We start from the raw sequence: 14,532 nt of genomic DNA on the forward strand, positions 1-14,532 counted from the left end.
GATCGTACAAGTGACGTAACAAGAAAGAAGGGGAAGGGGATTTGGAGGAGAAAGGAAGGGGGGAAACAGCATAGAAAACAAAACAATAACATTCCTACTAGGTCGTGAGACAATTCGGATCGTACAAGTGACGTAACAAGAAAGAAGGGGAAGGGGATTTGGAGGAGAAAGGAAGGGGGGAAACAGCGTAGAAAACAAAACAATAACATTCCTACTAGGTCGTGAGACAATTCGGATCATGCAAGGGTTGGGGGGAGGCTGTTCCTGGTGTGGAAATTGAGGAATAAGTGTTTGCCTTTTTATCCCTTGAATGGCCCTCAAGGCACCAAACCATCAAGAAGCTCCTCCCACATTTTTCCTGCTCTTTTCTGAGCTTGCCAAATGAAGGTTTGGAACGCATACTGAGAAGGTTTTCTGTTGCATGAGCGTATTATCGAGAAGAACAGAGAGCTTTAACAGATTCCCAAGTTCATTTCCGCCATTAGAGCCATACGTTTGAGGCACAGAAGACCTGAGTTTAAGGCAGGCAACACAAGAGAGGGTCAGGGTTGGGAGAATGTTTTCCAAGATGGCAGATAGGCTGGTTATAAGCTTTGTACAGCCCCTAAATACAAGGCAGCCTGGTGTGTACTCATGAGAAGCAACCAATCTCAACCCTGGCCCATTTACCAAACACAGGTGCAGCTACTAGGAGTGAGGGTGCATACGGAGGTTGTGAGGGCTCAGAGGTTGAAGGGGTTTTTTGGTCACATCAGATGGAGTCACAGTGCAAGCAGGGAGAGGGGAAAAAGGGGTAAGTGGAAGGGGCTGAAGAGACATTGGTTGTTGGGAGTTTTGTGCCTGATACTCTACTGATAAGTGAAAGTGGTCTAAGAGTCATTGGATGTTGGGAGTTACGTATCTAACAATTCCTCATCCTAGTTCAGAGAAGCTAACGAACCAATGAGAATGCTATATTTGGACTTGCATCACTAACAACTCCTGACCCTGTATGTAGTTTCAATATATGCCACCATTTGAATCTATGTCCACAAGTCGCTCACGGAAGAACGTCGTCGTGATAGGCTGCACACCTGCAAGGTCATGCTCAGCCTTTGCAACCCTATATGAAATCAACGTCCTGTCTTGGGGACGTCTGCCTGCCAGTTTTATTAAAAGGCTCCATGAACATTCTGTTACCATGTTTCACAAAAAGGATCAATCTCTCCTTCTCGTCGGGCATAGTCCCTACTGCTTCAAAGCAAGCATGGATTACGCCACTCTTTAAAAAGGATACCATAATACTCCCATTCCTTAAAAGGACAGACCCATTACTAACGCCCCTTGTCTATTGAAAATCTTAGACAGAGTGGCATACATCCAATTGCAGAGATTCATCGAGGAACATCCTCTCCTCAACCAAAATCAATCTGGTTTTCGTGCCCAGCATGGCACCGAAACCGCACTTTTGGATCTCAGATCAAACATTATTGAAATCATTGAAAGACGACATCCTACGCAACTATTATTATTGGACCTCTCCGCTGCATTTGACATCATAGACCATAATCTCCTACACAATAGAATACTTACAGTCGCAAATTGCTCCGAAAATGCAGCAAAGTGGATTGCATCATTCTTGGGTCCTAGAATGTGTAGCGTGGCAGTCGAGGGAGCTCATGCTAGACCCATTTCAAGCACATGTGGTGTTCCACAGGGTTCATGCCTGTCCCCTCTGCTCTTTAATATTTATATTAGACCTTTTCTTGATCTTCTCGAGGATCTAGGCATTTAATTTGCAAACTATGCTGACGATACCCAGATCCTCTTTGAGCTCTCTGGTAACTACCAGGAGGATGTGGACGCCGTGAATAACATCTATACTAAAATACAAGCCTGGATGGCATTTAACTCACTGGCTCTTAACTCAAAAAGGAGCTGCCTATTCTTGCCTCCAGCACCCGATTAAAGAATCTTTCCCAGCAGTATGAATCGTTTGACGTCACGGGCAATATCATTTGTGTGAGCAAATCAGTAGAAACACTGGGAGTGGTGCTGGATGCTGACCTCTCAATGAAAAACCAGGTTTCTCAGAGCCGCTCATATTGTGGTCCGGTAATTCAACTTTTACATCACACTAGGCCACATCTTCCATTGACGAGCAGGTCCCTAGTTGCATCCTCATTGATAAACTCACAATTGGATTACTGTAATAGTTTATTGATGAGGATATCCCAAGGGAAGTTGAAGCGACTACAGACCATGCAGAACGGAGCCGTCGGGGCGGTGTTCGGTCTGGCCAGACCAGACCACGTCACAGCTTTCAGGAAGAAACTTCACTGGATCCCGGTGAAACAACGGATCAGGCACAAAACCGTGTCTCTTGCCTATAAATGTCAGAATGCTAATGCGCCTCATTATCTTATCAATAGATTGAAGAGGAAAATCTTCTGTAGAGTGTTACGTTCCTCTGACTCTCTTTCACTTAACTAGCCGTGATCCCTTCTAAAAAGCTTTGGCAACTGCAGTTTTATATTCTATGCCCCCCGTGAATGGGATGCCTTGTCGTTGAATATCAAAACATCTCAAATGCTTTCTCTCTTCAAGAAACATGTGAAGACCTTTCTCTTTAATCTTCCCGAGTAGTACTTTCACTCTAATTCACTGTTATGTTCCTCTTCCCTTACCTGCTGCGCTCTGAGGCCTATGGGCGTGTAGTGCCTTATAATAAATAAAATAAGTAAATACCCATCACCATTTCCTAGGAGGCGGTGTCTTAAACCCTCACGTCTTGCGATTGCTGTGCGACACACCTGCTCCCCTCTTTCTGCCCCATTCTCCCCACTTGTCTTGCTCCCACAGCACTGCACATCGATCCGCAGGGGGCCCAGGAGCAGCACGACATGCTACTGTGCGTCAACCCACCCACAATTCTCTTTTTTTTTGTGTGCATCAGGCTTCTCCTGGGTTCGGCCTCCAGAACGCAAACAGGCAATTATTTTATTTACCATAATCAATTTTCCACTCTCCAACAGTACATTTGTATTCGTTTTTCTGCCCTTCCACGCTTATCTGCTCATGATGTCATCATCACACCTTCCCACTATTTCTTCTACATACACTCTTTTTTCGTGCATAAATTCCCACGTTCCTCTTGTCATGATCTCTGCTTCCAAAAGGTCAGGGTTTTCCCAACTCCCTTGGAAGCAGATCCATAACCCAGGTTCCGAGTGCCAACCAGTCCCAATTGGGACCTTTTGGACCCAGTCCTGGCGCCAGTGGCACCAGGCTCATAAATATGCACAGTCCCAGCGCTGGAAGCGCCAGGCTCATAATGCTTGGGTGGACTTACCTGCAGCAGACCATGCTGCTTACTTGCCTGCCAGTTGAGCCTCTGATCCTCTTCTGTTTGGAACTACTTTTCCTGTTGGGTGGGGCAGGAGCCACTCCCTAGGTTCAGAACACTGGAACTCTTCTGGAAAGCAGGAACTCTTTTCTTACCTAGGCGTGGCTGTGGAAGGAGACACCGAAGCACTACAGGAGGCTATTTAAACCACACCCGATGGATGAATCTTGCTTTGCGTTATTCTGCATCCTCTGCAGCAGAACGCTCATCGTGTCTTCTGCATCTGATCCTGGGCCAAAGGAAAAAGGCTTACCATCCTGAATCCAGTCTTCAGCAACACCTATAAAGACAAGAAAGAACAGGTTAGCATTACGGTCTTCAGTGACAGCGCTTCACTTACCTGGTCCATCGGCTGTCACCAACGCCTCGCGCTGCATTCCGGCATCTGAAAGACAAAGGCTTACCTACTCTTCGTGCGCTCCGGAGGTCTTCGCACTGCATTCCGGCATCTGAAAGACAAAATCTTACCAGCTCTTCGCACGCTCCGGAGGCCTTCGGCGCTGCATCCCGCATCTGAAAGACAAAACAAGGTGCGTTTAAAGACATTGGAGAACTTTAATACTCACGTGCCATTACTCCTTTCCACATCTAACCCAGTGGGTATTCCGGCACCCTGCAGCCGCTCCGAACTTGTACCTGCAAAATAAAAAGACAGTTGGAGCGCATCGTGAAGCAGGCAACAAGCGCTTACTTACGTGCTTCCAGGCGCTTCCATTCATCACACGGGCTCCATCTTCAACCCACTTCAGCCCGTCATCCGCCATCGCCGGAACCCTGCAAAAACAAGAGACATCATTACTAAAGACTTTTAAAGACATTAGAATTACTCGAAACTTACCGTTCGTGCAGTAAACGACGGACAGCAGTCCTCTGAAGTCAAGAGGCCTGCTCCCCTTATCCAGTGAAGAAACTGGTTACAGCACCCTGCCCCGAGGCAGATGGAGAGCACGGCGTTCACTTACCTAAGGTGAGAGCGTTAACCTTTGGGGTTCTACAGGAGAAGAGAAAGGGAAGAAGAGAGAGACATTCAATAACCCAGTTCATTAATCCCATATTTTCTATCTGCAGACATCTTTCCCTTCGAGTCAGACATACAGTGCACAGAGGTCCAGCCCAAAGAGCCAGCCGTGTGTCACACATCACCTTTGAAGATACGGTATACACCCAGTCAAGACCGGCGCCTCTACGGGAATCAGGTGAGCGTTACACCTCTACTCTTCAATTTATTCAGAACAAGGGCTATGATCCTGTGCTCGATGGACCCCAGCCGGCCCATAGGACTGGGGGTTTCCAAACAGCACTTTAAGATGAGTAGCAGCACTCTTGAGATGGATGGGGATGCAGATTCGTACTCTTGCACCAAATCAATAATGACAACTCAATGGTTTGGCAAAGGGAGTCAGTTTAATGACAAGTACAAAAAACGTGTAACTCTTAAAACTTAGCATGAAACTTGATTGGTTCTAGGAAGGTACCCATTTGGTAATGGGGAGAGGGGATTGGATAGACAATGTCAGGTGGGGCAACTAAGCCCTTCCTTCAAAATTGCTACTGTAAACGTCACTAAAAGTACAACGTCTCATTGGTTCGACTAACTATAGGACCCTAGATTACATGGCCCACTATGATTGGGTTGGCATCAACCCCACTCATTCTTTTCCACTTGCGCTTAGCAGCATGCAGAATAGCCGGCCAGGTGCAGGGAGTTCGCCTGCACCTCCAGCTTCCCTCCAATTATTGCTACAATCAATCATCACCTCAGTGGTCATATGTCAATTATTTCTTTGTGGTTGGCCTTGAGTCTGCTTCTTGGTCTGGGAAAGTTAAGGCATTTGTGCATGGCCAAGGTCCATGCGTAGGTGTAAAAGTTTCATCCCTTCCTGCTGGTCTGGTCACGTGATTCAGACACCGTGAAATCATCCTTTCCTTCATGCAATTTCATGTATTTGATTTAATTCTGCCAGTCGTCTGCCATCTGTGGCTTATCTTGACTTTCTGAAAAGGATAATCTGTTCTTCTTTCTCTTAATTGTATCCACTTGTTGGCCTATTTCAACTGATACCACCTTGGCTTCTTGGCATGGTTACCTTCGTCTGAGATTCTCTATGTCTTTAATTCTCGATTTGTTTGCTGCAAAACTCTCCTCTAGAGATCTTTAGTAACCTGTGGTTGCTTCTGCTCTTGTGCGTAGTGGAAGTCGGGTTTATAGTGAATATGTCGAATGACATTTTTTCGATTGCCATAATGCTGAAAAAAAAATGGCGAAAAAAATTATTTTGATTTTTTTTTTTAATGGGAGGTTCCCCCCAACTCCCTGTTTTTTGTTATTTTCAAATCATTTTTACTCGCTAAACCAAAAAAAAAACATACAAATGACAAAAAAACATTCCATTTTTTTTTTTTTCGGCATTATTTTTTTCGACATTATTTTATTCGAAAAAATGTTTTTGACATTTTAACTGGATACCAAAGTATACTTATATAAAGTGCTTCTTTTGAGGTAGATATGTATAGGTGGCGCTTGCCGCAATCTACTTTTGCTGCCAAGCATAAGCAAGCCTCACGATTTCTTGCTTCTTGCGGTTTCTTGCATATTTACACGTTTAAACTAACTGAATATCTTCATCGTGCATATGGCATACGTTTCTGACATCTTGACATCAATTATTTCACTTTAGGCTCAGGATGTCGCTTATCCATGGTTTTTCGTCTCTTTTGTCATCATTTTCAGGTCGTTATATCTTCTATATGTGATTCAGTCTGGGTTCTCATGACATAACCATTCGCCTTCCTTTAGTATCTTCTTAGCTTCTTCGGGTATTACATTCTGACAATTGTCATTCTGTCTCACTTGTCGATATGGTTTTCTCAGTGGGTACCTTACTGTCCAGATTTTCTTAGGTGTCGGTACTTCAACGGAGGCTGTTATTCTGATAGGTACTGGACAGAGCCCAACTGCGGCTCTCTGCTGGTTTATTTGCTCGCTATACGTCACATATTTTGGCGTGAATGTTCCTGGTTCTTTAAAATGGGCGGTTGGAGTGTGGATCATGCTTGGCACCTTCTTTACACTCCGATTCCACTTGTGATGTTGACCTGCAGGGGCCCCATGCAGTGCCCTGCCCCATGGTGCACTATGGGGTAGGCCTTCGGTCTTGCTGCGCTGCTAAGTAAAGATGCGTCACACCAGTTGCGGCTCCAGCTCAGAACTGCTGATCTTCTGGCAATCCGGGGTCTTTATTTCCTCGTGTCACGTCCTGCTGCATGCGGTCACATGATGCGTACATAACATTCCTCCTTTTCTCCAAATGACAAAACATATGCTAACTATAAACCAAATGCGTTAAACTTATATTCTAGTCCCAACAGACAAAACGTCCACTTCAGCATACATAGTCTCTCAGCTTACCCGGTGCCTGCGGGGCCACCGTCAGGTCATACCCACTCCCGTGTTGGCAGGGTGCAGACACTACGGCCTCCTCCTCTTCTGGCTCACTCTCTGGACTGGGAGGCGTCTTATCTTTGTCTGACTGACCAATGAGGTCAGGACCTCGTTCACCTTCACCGTCGTGAAGTTGCCCCGGGGTCGGTGGTGCATTATCGCTCTCCCCTTGTGGCTGGTTCTGGTCTTCCGACCATAGGTCTTTTGGGACTTTCTTGAACCATGAAGCATTCCTCGTGATGGTCTCCTGTCCCCGTCTAGCTGTTATCATATTTCCTTCCCTCCGTGCCACACTCCAGGGTGTGGGGTTTTAACAGGTTGTCAGCTTAGACTTTGTTGGATTTCCCACACTTGGTAACTCACTTTGTGGCTCGGTTTGCATGTCGCTTTGAGCTGATGTGTTCATTGGCTGCAACTCACTTGGCGTGAGTTTGTTCTGTGTCTAGGGCCTTTACCGCCCTGCATTTGTGGTTCAGTATTGATGAATTTAGTAGTGTCCCATAGATCAGTTCTGCTGGCGGTACGTCCGTTGCTGTGTGGGGTCACTCTGTAATTTTGCAGGAATAGGTACAGGTCAATTCACCATGGGCTGTTCCGGGCTTGTTTATGGTCCTCATAAAACATTCCACGTCCCCCTTGACTTGTGGCCTCCTTGGGATGATGTGGTGGTGCCGGATGTGTAAGTTGTCCATGTATTTGATTATTTCATTCCCCTGGAAGGGCGACCGTTGTCGCTCTTGATGTGTTTTGGTAGGCCATGTGTAGTGAACATCTTTTACAGGGCTGAGATTACCGTGTCTGCTGCTGCTGCTGACGATACGATTTCCACCTCAGTGTATTGTGAGTAATCGTCAATGGCCACCAGCAAGTAGGTTCCTTCCTGTACCGTGCAGAAGTTGATGCTGATTGCTTCCCACCGTGATGTACCTCATTTGGCAGACCGTTTAGGCTCCGGCCTCAGGCGTGCCCCAATCATTTGGCATGGGTGGCATGATGAGATGGTGCTTTCAACTTTCGTGTCAATCTGGGGAACCCACACTCTGTGCCGTATTCTCGCTTTGGTTCTGACTATCCCCTGGTTACCTTCGTGCACCAGCATGACAATCCGGTCCTGTAGGCTGTTGGGGATGAGGCTACGTGTACCTCTTAGAATCAAACCCTCGCTGGTAACTGATATTTTTGACGAACCAGGAAAATCCCTCTGAGGAAGTGCCTGGCTGCTGTTGTGCGATTGTGGACGTTCCGGATAAAAGATTTCCACTCTCCTGCCAGTACAGCGTTCTTTACCATGTCACAGCATAGGTCAGCTTGGGTTGCCTTATTAATGTCGGTGATGCTGATGGCCTTGGGTTTCATTGTGCTTACAATTTGGCATGTGTGTTTCTCAGTCTCCCTGGATTCCTTGACCTCGCGAGATGTGGCTGCTCTTGGGTGTCTGGATAGGAAATCTGCCGGTTTGTCTGCCCCCACTAGGTACTCCAGTTTGAAATCATACTGTGTGAGGTGCAGCAACCATTTTCCGATTCTGGCCGGCGGGTGCACGGATGATCCTGTGAATATTGGCAGCTGAGGTTTGTGGTCAGTGTACGCCTTGAACTTGCACCCGTATAGATACAGATGAAAATGCCTGCAGCCCCTTAGAACTGCAAGGGCAACCTTCTCTCCCTGTGTGCAACAGTTGAACTAAGATGGCTCCCAGTCGACAGGACTGGTGTCCACATATAGTTCGGTTTGCAGCGTGGCGTCGTAGTATGCCATGGTGGTGTCCACCAACAGCAAAGCCTTGATTTGTTTGACAGCATCTTGGCAGCGTGTGCTCCAGTCCCACTTGGTGTTGGCCTTGGTCAGCTCCCTCAGTGGTTCTGAGATGGTTGCCAAGCCCGGGGTAAATCTGCCACAGTAGGTTGCCATGCCTAGGAAACTGCGCTCCTCCTTCGGCGTGGTGGGAGGTGAGGCCCCTTTGATATCCGCCTCCTTGAGGGGGTCAGCGGACACGCCATTGTTGTTGAACACATATCCGAAGAAGATGATTTCTTCCTTCAGGAATTCACACTTTTCTCTGTAGATGGCGAGTCCAGCCATCTCCAGTCTGTCGGGTATCGTTTCCAGTCTGCGTAGGTACTCCTCTTTGCTGCTGGCATGTACAAGGATGTCATCACTGATGTTCAGTACTCCTGGTATTCCTTGGATGACTTCTTGGATTGCTTGCTGGAATACCTCCGCTGCGGACGATATCCCAAAACTCAGTCATTTATACTGTCTCAGGCTCAGATGTGTCAAAAATGTTGTTACATATCGTGAGTCCCGCTGCAGCTTCAACTGGTGATACACAACGTTGAGGTCTAGTTTTGAAAAAAATCGGGACCCTGTGAGGTCTGTTACAATTTCATCCAGAGTCGGGGTAATGTGCCGGTCTCTTCTGATGGCTGCATTGGGCAGGCACATGTCAATAAAAATTTGCACTTTCCCAGGTTGCTTTGGTTTTTTAGTGACGACCATGGGGGACACCCATAGTGTTGGGCCTGAAACCGGTTCAATGATGTTGGCTTTCTCCAGTTTGCGTAATTCCTTGGCAACTAGATCTCTCATGTGGAACAGTGTCCTTCTGTGCCGCACTGCTCTGGGTTGCACAGTAAGGTCAACGTGTAATTTGATCAGTTTCCCTTTTAGGCATCCTATGCCCTGGGGGAGGCTAGGGAGTTTCATAAGTATGTCGCTGATGTTTTGTAAGTATGTCGCTGATGTTTTGTAAGTATGTCGCTGATGTCTGTAGAGTCGGAGACAAATTAAATTAGTCCCAATTCTTCAGCTGACTCCCAACTGAGTAGACACTCAATTTCTACATTCACGACGTATACTTTTAAATCAGATCTCTGTCCCCTCTGCTGAGCATTTTTTTAAACCGTCCTACCACTGGTAGGGACGTTTTGCAGCCATATGCAAACAGTAGGGTGTCTGTGCGTTTTATTTTCGGCTGAGGTTGCATCGCTTAAATGTTTCGACTGACATCACGTTTACGGATGCTCCGATGTCGATTGTCATCATGGTTCCCTGGCCTTTTGTAAGATGCACTTGGGTCTCCTCTTTTTTTTCCTGACGTTTTACTGCTTTGTTCAAGTGCTGAGACGAGGTGGATTTTGCCTTTCTTCCTTGTACGTCCTCACTCAACTGCTGCCACCAACCCCTCGTGTTCATACCGGGTTTGTCCATGGAGCAGTTGTCTCCCGTGACTACCAGTTGTGTGTCTGCTTGTTTCTTTTTCTTGAGGTGCGTTTTCGTGGTTTTGAGATTGAGCATGCTGCGGTAGGCCTGAAGAACGACATACTTGGGCATAGTGTCTCGGGAGGATAGCTCAATGGAAACGTGCTCGCCTTGGAAGCAAGATAACACGGAGCAACACAGGTTTGATCCCCAGGTCCGCACTTAGAAACCTCTGGGTATTAAGCGCGTTATAAATAACCTATCATATCATATATCATATCAGATCATATCATATCATAGTGATCTCGATGACTGCACGTGGTGCCCTGGACTAGGCAGTTTCTCTTTCGATGATGTGCACCCCACACCATCCACATTCAGTTGGCATTGGTATCCTTGGCTGCCATTGTGGGGCTGCATGGGGATTATTGTTCTCATCTCTGCCCGCTGGGCGATTTTTGATTTGTGCCACTGTGGTTGGTGATGCAAGCTGTAGCTTCTGCAGCATGGTGCCCATCTGAGTTGCTTTGGCGTGCAATCATTCCATCTGGCGTCCATATTCCAGAATGTATGCTAGGGAAATCCCCTTCTCACTCAGAACTATCCATCGCAGTTTTTCAGAATTCATGCAATGGATGATTTGGCGCCTGATCTCCTTTTCTGTGTCATCGAATTTGCAGTAAAATGCCAATCGCCGGAGTCTGGTGTAATAGGTGTCGAGGGTTTCTTCCTCTGTCTGGACTGTGGCGCAAAAGTTGAATGTCTCATAATCGGGGTTCAGTTGTGGCATGACATGTGCTGTCAGCGCGTCCTTGGTGGACTGATACACACCAGTGCCATCCTTTATGGCCAGGGAGTTGAACATGTGTAGCACATCATCCCCGACATTCAGTAGTAGGTGAGACCTCATTTTCCTCGATATTGTCACATCTTTGCAGTCCATTGACATTTTCGAATTTCTGCATCCAGATCATCCATGATTTCGTGGTGCTGGAGCAGGTGAGGTTAGCGATGCTGCCATTCTCGATGGGGGGCCTGGTCTGAGCGTTGAAATACTCATGACCATGTTTCCTTTTGTGCCAATTCCCTAATGTGGTATGATATTGTGCGGGTTGTGGCCACGCCCTCTCACTTGGTGTGTAGCCGTTCGCAGTGCTATGTGCCAGGGGTGAGTATTAGCATGTGGAATGATGCCTGTGGGCTTCACTGTAGCTCCTGGAGTGCCCACAAGTGGGCCACCTTTCTGCTTGCTTGTCCTTAATCAGTTGAACGCTGCACGACACAGCGTGTTTTCCACAAATTTGAATATTTTCTCTGGACAGAGAAAATGCTTTTGCCGTGTGCGTGGTCTGTGTGTGATGTTGCCCTGCAGTGCTCTATCCCGTGGTGCGCCATGGAGTAGGCCTCGGGCCTTGCTGTGTGGCACTGCTAAATTAGGACGCGTCATACCAGTTGCGGCTCTGGCTCCAGCTCCGAACTGCCCAGCTTCCATCAACCTGGGATCTTTATTTGCTCGCGTCACGTCCGACCGTACGCAGTGATGCGACGCGTTCATAGCACCACTAAGGATCAGTTGCTCCCAAAGATGAGCGAATTGGATCCCAATGAGACATTGTGATGTCATCATCATGACTGCTGTTCCACAAAATAAAATAATGATACATTTTTAAAACAAATTGATGTTGTGATAATGTTTGGTTGGTTAAAGATCTTCGAGACTCAAGCTGTGGCCATCTGAGTGTGGCCCTGGGATGCAGAGCGGCGCATGTTCCGACTTGGTGGCTTTGGTCTACTTCTTCACATTGCTGGAAGAAATCCCATAAGAGTTATGTGTGGGGTCTGTTGTCATTAACACCTTATGCTTGAGCGGCCGCACTGCTAAACCAAACGAGAACCAGGAAGACCTACCTTTTGAGAGTGACGGTTATAAGTACACAGTAGCACCGAGGGGAAATAGAACCAGGAAAGTTTCGTGTTGGGGCCGGGCTCTTTCAATGATCCCTGATTACAGTGTAGCAGCGCCAAGAGTTCTTCAAGAAGCCTAAGAACTGGATGATAGAATCTGTGTCTCTAAACGTGGGAGCCAATAGCGCAGTGACGTGGGCAATTCTTTAAGAAGCCAGCCCATGGAATGCTGGGAATTGTGGTGTTAACCCTGAGTGACAGTAGGCCTCATTCGGCCACACTCTTTTACTCATATCAATTCTACCACAAAGAGTGCTTAATTTCAGTTTAGCCATAAATCAAGCTAGTTGTACTATATTCAGCCATCCTCTTTTACTCGAGCCTCAAATCAATGCTACTACCAAGAGTGCTTAATTCCAGGTTAGCCACATTCCCGTATTACCACACACGGCCACCCACTTTTACCTGAGCCTCAAATCAATGCTGCCTCACAGAGTTCTTAATGCCAGTGTAGCCACAAATCAAGCTAGTTGTACCATATTTGCCACCCTCTTTTGCTCGAGCCCCAAATCAATGATGCCACAAAGAATGCTTAATTATAGTTTAGCCACACTGCCAGACTAGCAGTACCATACACCTCCACCTTTTTTTTACTCGAACCTCAAATCGATGCTGCCACAAAGAGTGCTTAATTCCAGTTTAGCCACAAGTCAAGCTAGTTGTACCATATTTGCCACCCTCTCTTACTCGAGCCCCAAATCAATGATGCCACAAAGAGTGCTTAATTACAGTTTAGCCACACTGCCATACTAGCAGCACCACACGCCTCCACCTTTTAATTGACTCAAGCCTCAATTCAATGCTGCCACAAAGAGTGCTTAATGCCAGTTTAGCCACAAGTCAAGCTAGTTGTACCATATTTGCCACCCTCTTTTACTCGAGCCCCAAATCAATGATGCCGCAAAGAATGCTTAATTACAGTTTAGCCACACTGCCAGACTAGCAGTACCATATTCAGCCACCTTCTTTTACTCGAGCCCTAAATGAATGATACCACAAAGAATACTTACTTCCAGTTTAGCCACACTGCCAGACTAGCAGTACCACACGCCTCCACCCTTTCTTACTCGAGCCTCAAATCAATGCTGCCACAAAGAGTGCTTAGTTCCAGTTTAGCCACAAATCAAGCTAGCTATCCCATACAGTCCCACACAAACACGCCCAGTGCTCAGTATCTGCCAAAAGCAGGGTGCCAGTGAAAAGTAACACACCTGGTTGGAAGGCCTGCACGCTGTGGGCTTGACTGTGTGTCAGCAGCCTTTTCTATCCATGCAGCCATTGTTTTGTTTTTCATGCAAAATGTATTTTCGTGTTTATAGCCAGGGTTGATTTCCCATTGCCTAATCAGAGGATTTCCAGCAGGGCAGGGGTTCGGGTGAGTATCAGGGGGGGTTGGAGGGGGATCAGGAAACACTGGGGGACAGTAGATGCTACCTGCTCCATGATGCAGTCCATTCGTTTCTCGTATGGTGGAGGAGACCCCCCCCCCCCCAGAGCGCCGCTTCTCCTCCTCAGCTACATTGTAGGGTCCCACCAAAATCCCCTAGAGGAGGAGCCCTTGTTGAGGGCTGTAGCCCAAACCTCTGCCACAGTCGGGCTGAGGGTGAAGATGCAAGCCTACCTGGGGCCAGAATCCCAAATCCCCTGAGGGAGGTGAACCCCAGGAGATTTTTGAAGTAACGGGTCTACATGGTCAACAAGGACGTCCTGGATTCTGGTTCTTCCTGTAACGTGAGTTCCCTCATAGCGGGCACACCTCCCCCACCGGCCTCTCGTCTTCCCACCCCTCTACATACCCCTCCACATATTCCTCTTTTGCGCCCACTAAGTAAATGATCACATGATGCAGTGTTTTGATAAAACAGAGGAGTAACAATTTGAAAATCTCAGGCGAAGTTCAATAGAATGTATACGTGGCCTGTACACTTCTTATGCCCACCCTTCATGCATGTAGGACTGTGGGCAGCAGCGTCCGTGCCTTACTCTCGCCCTCGAAAGCAAGGAAGTGCCCCTCGATAGGAGTGGCAGCGTGGAACAGGGGGTGTGTCTGGCATGCAATGGTGGCGGCGACATCCCACCAACATGAAGGCACATGTTGAGACGATGGTCTCCTGTTCTAGGTTTGTGTTATAGTTGTTCAGTTGACGGAAATGGTGAGTCACTTCACCCAGCTTTCAAAGCTTATATCATTTCTTATGGGAACCGATACTCCATGAAGCGCACAGACGCATCGCGTGCCATCGATCGCGTGCCGCTACCGGAGGCCATCGGTGTGTGGTCGTTCAGTATGGCTCGTACCTTTTTATTTTAAAGTGGATGAAACTGTAGAAATGTATGAAGAGATGGTCAATGATGCAAAGATCTCACCGATATTTATTTAATTTTTTTTGCTTTTTTAAAGCACTCACACAGTCCGTGGGCATCGAGGCGCTGATATCTTTGGAAAGCTTGAATATATCGCTTCATGGTCGTTATGCCCACAGAGAGCATTGCAGCACATTGGAGTTCCTCGTTAAAAAATACATAGAAATATTTTCCT

This window comes from Ambystoma mexicanum, chromosome 13 (genome assembly GCF_040938575.1).
Source record: "Ambystoma mexicanum isolate Mex_15411 chromosome 13, UKY_AmexF1_1, whole genome shotgun sequence".
Classification (NCBI taxonomy): Eukaryota; Metazoa; Chordata; class Amphibia; order Caudata; family Ambystomatidae; genus Ambystoma; species Ambystoma mexicanum.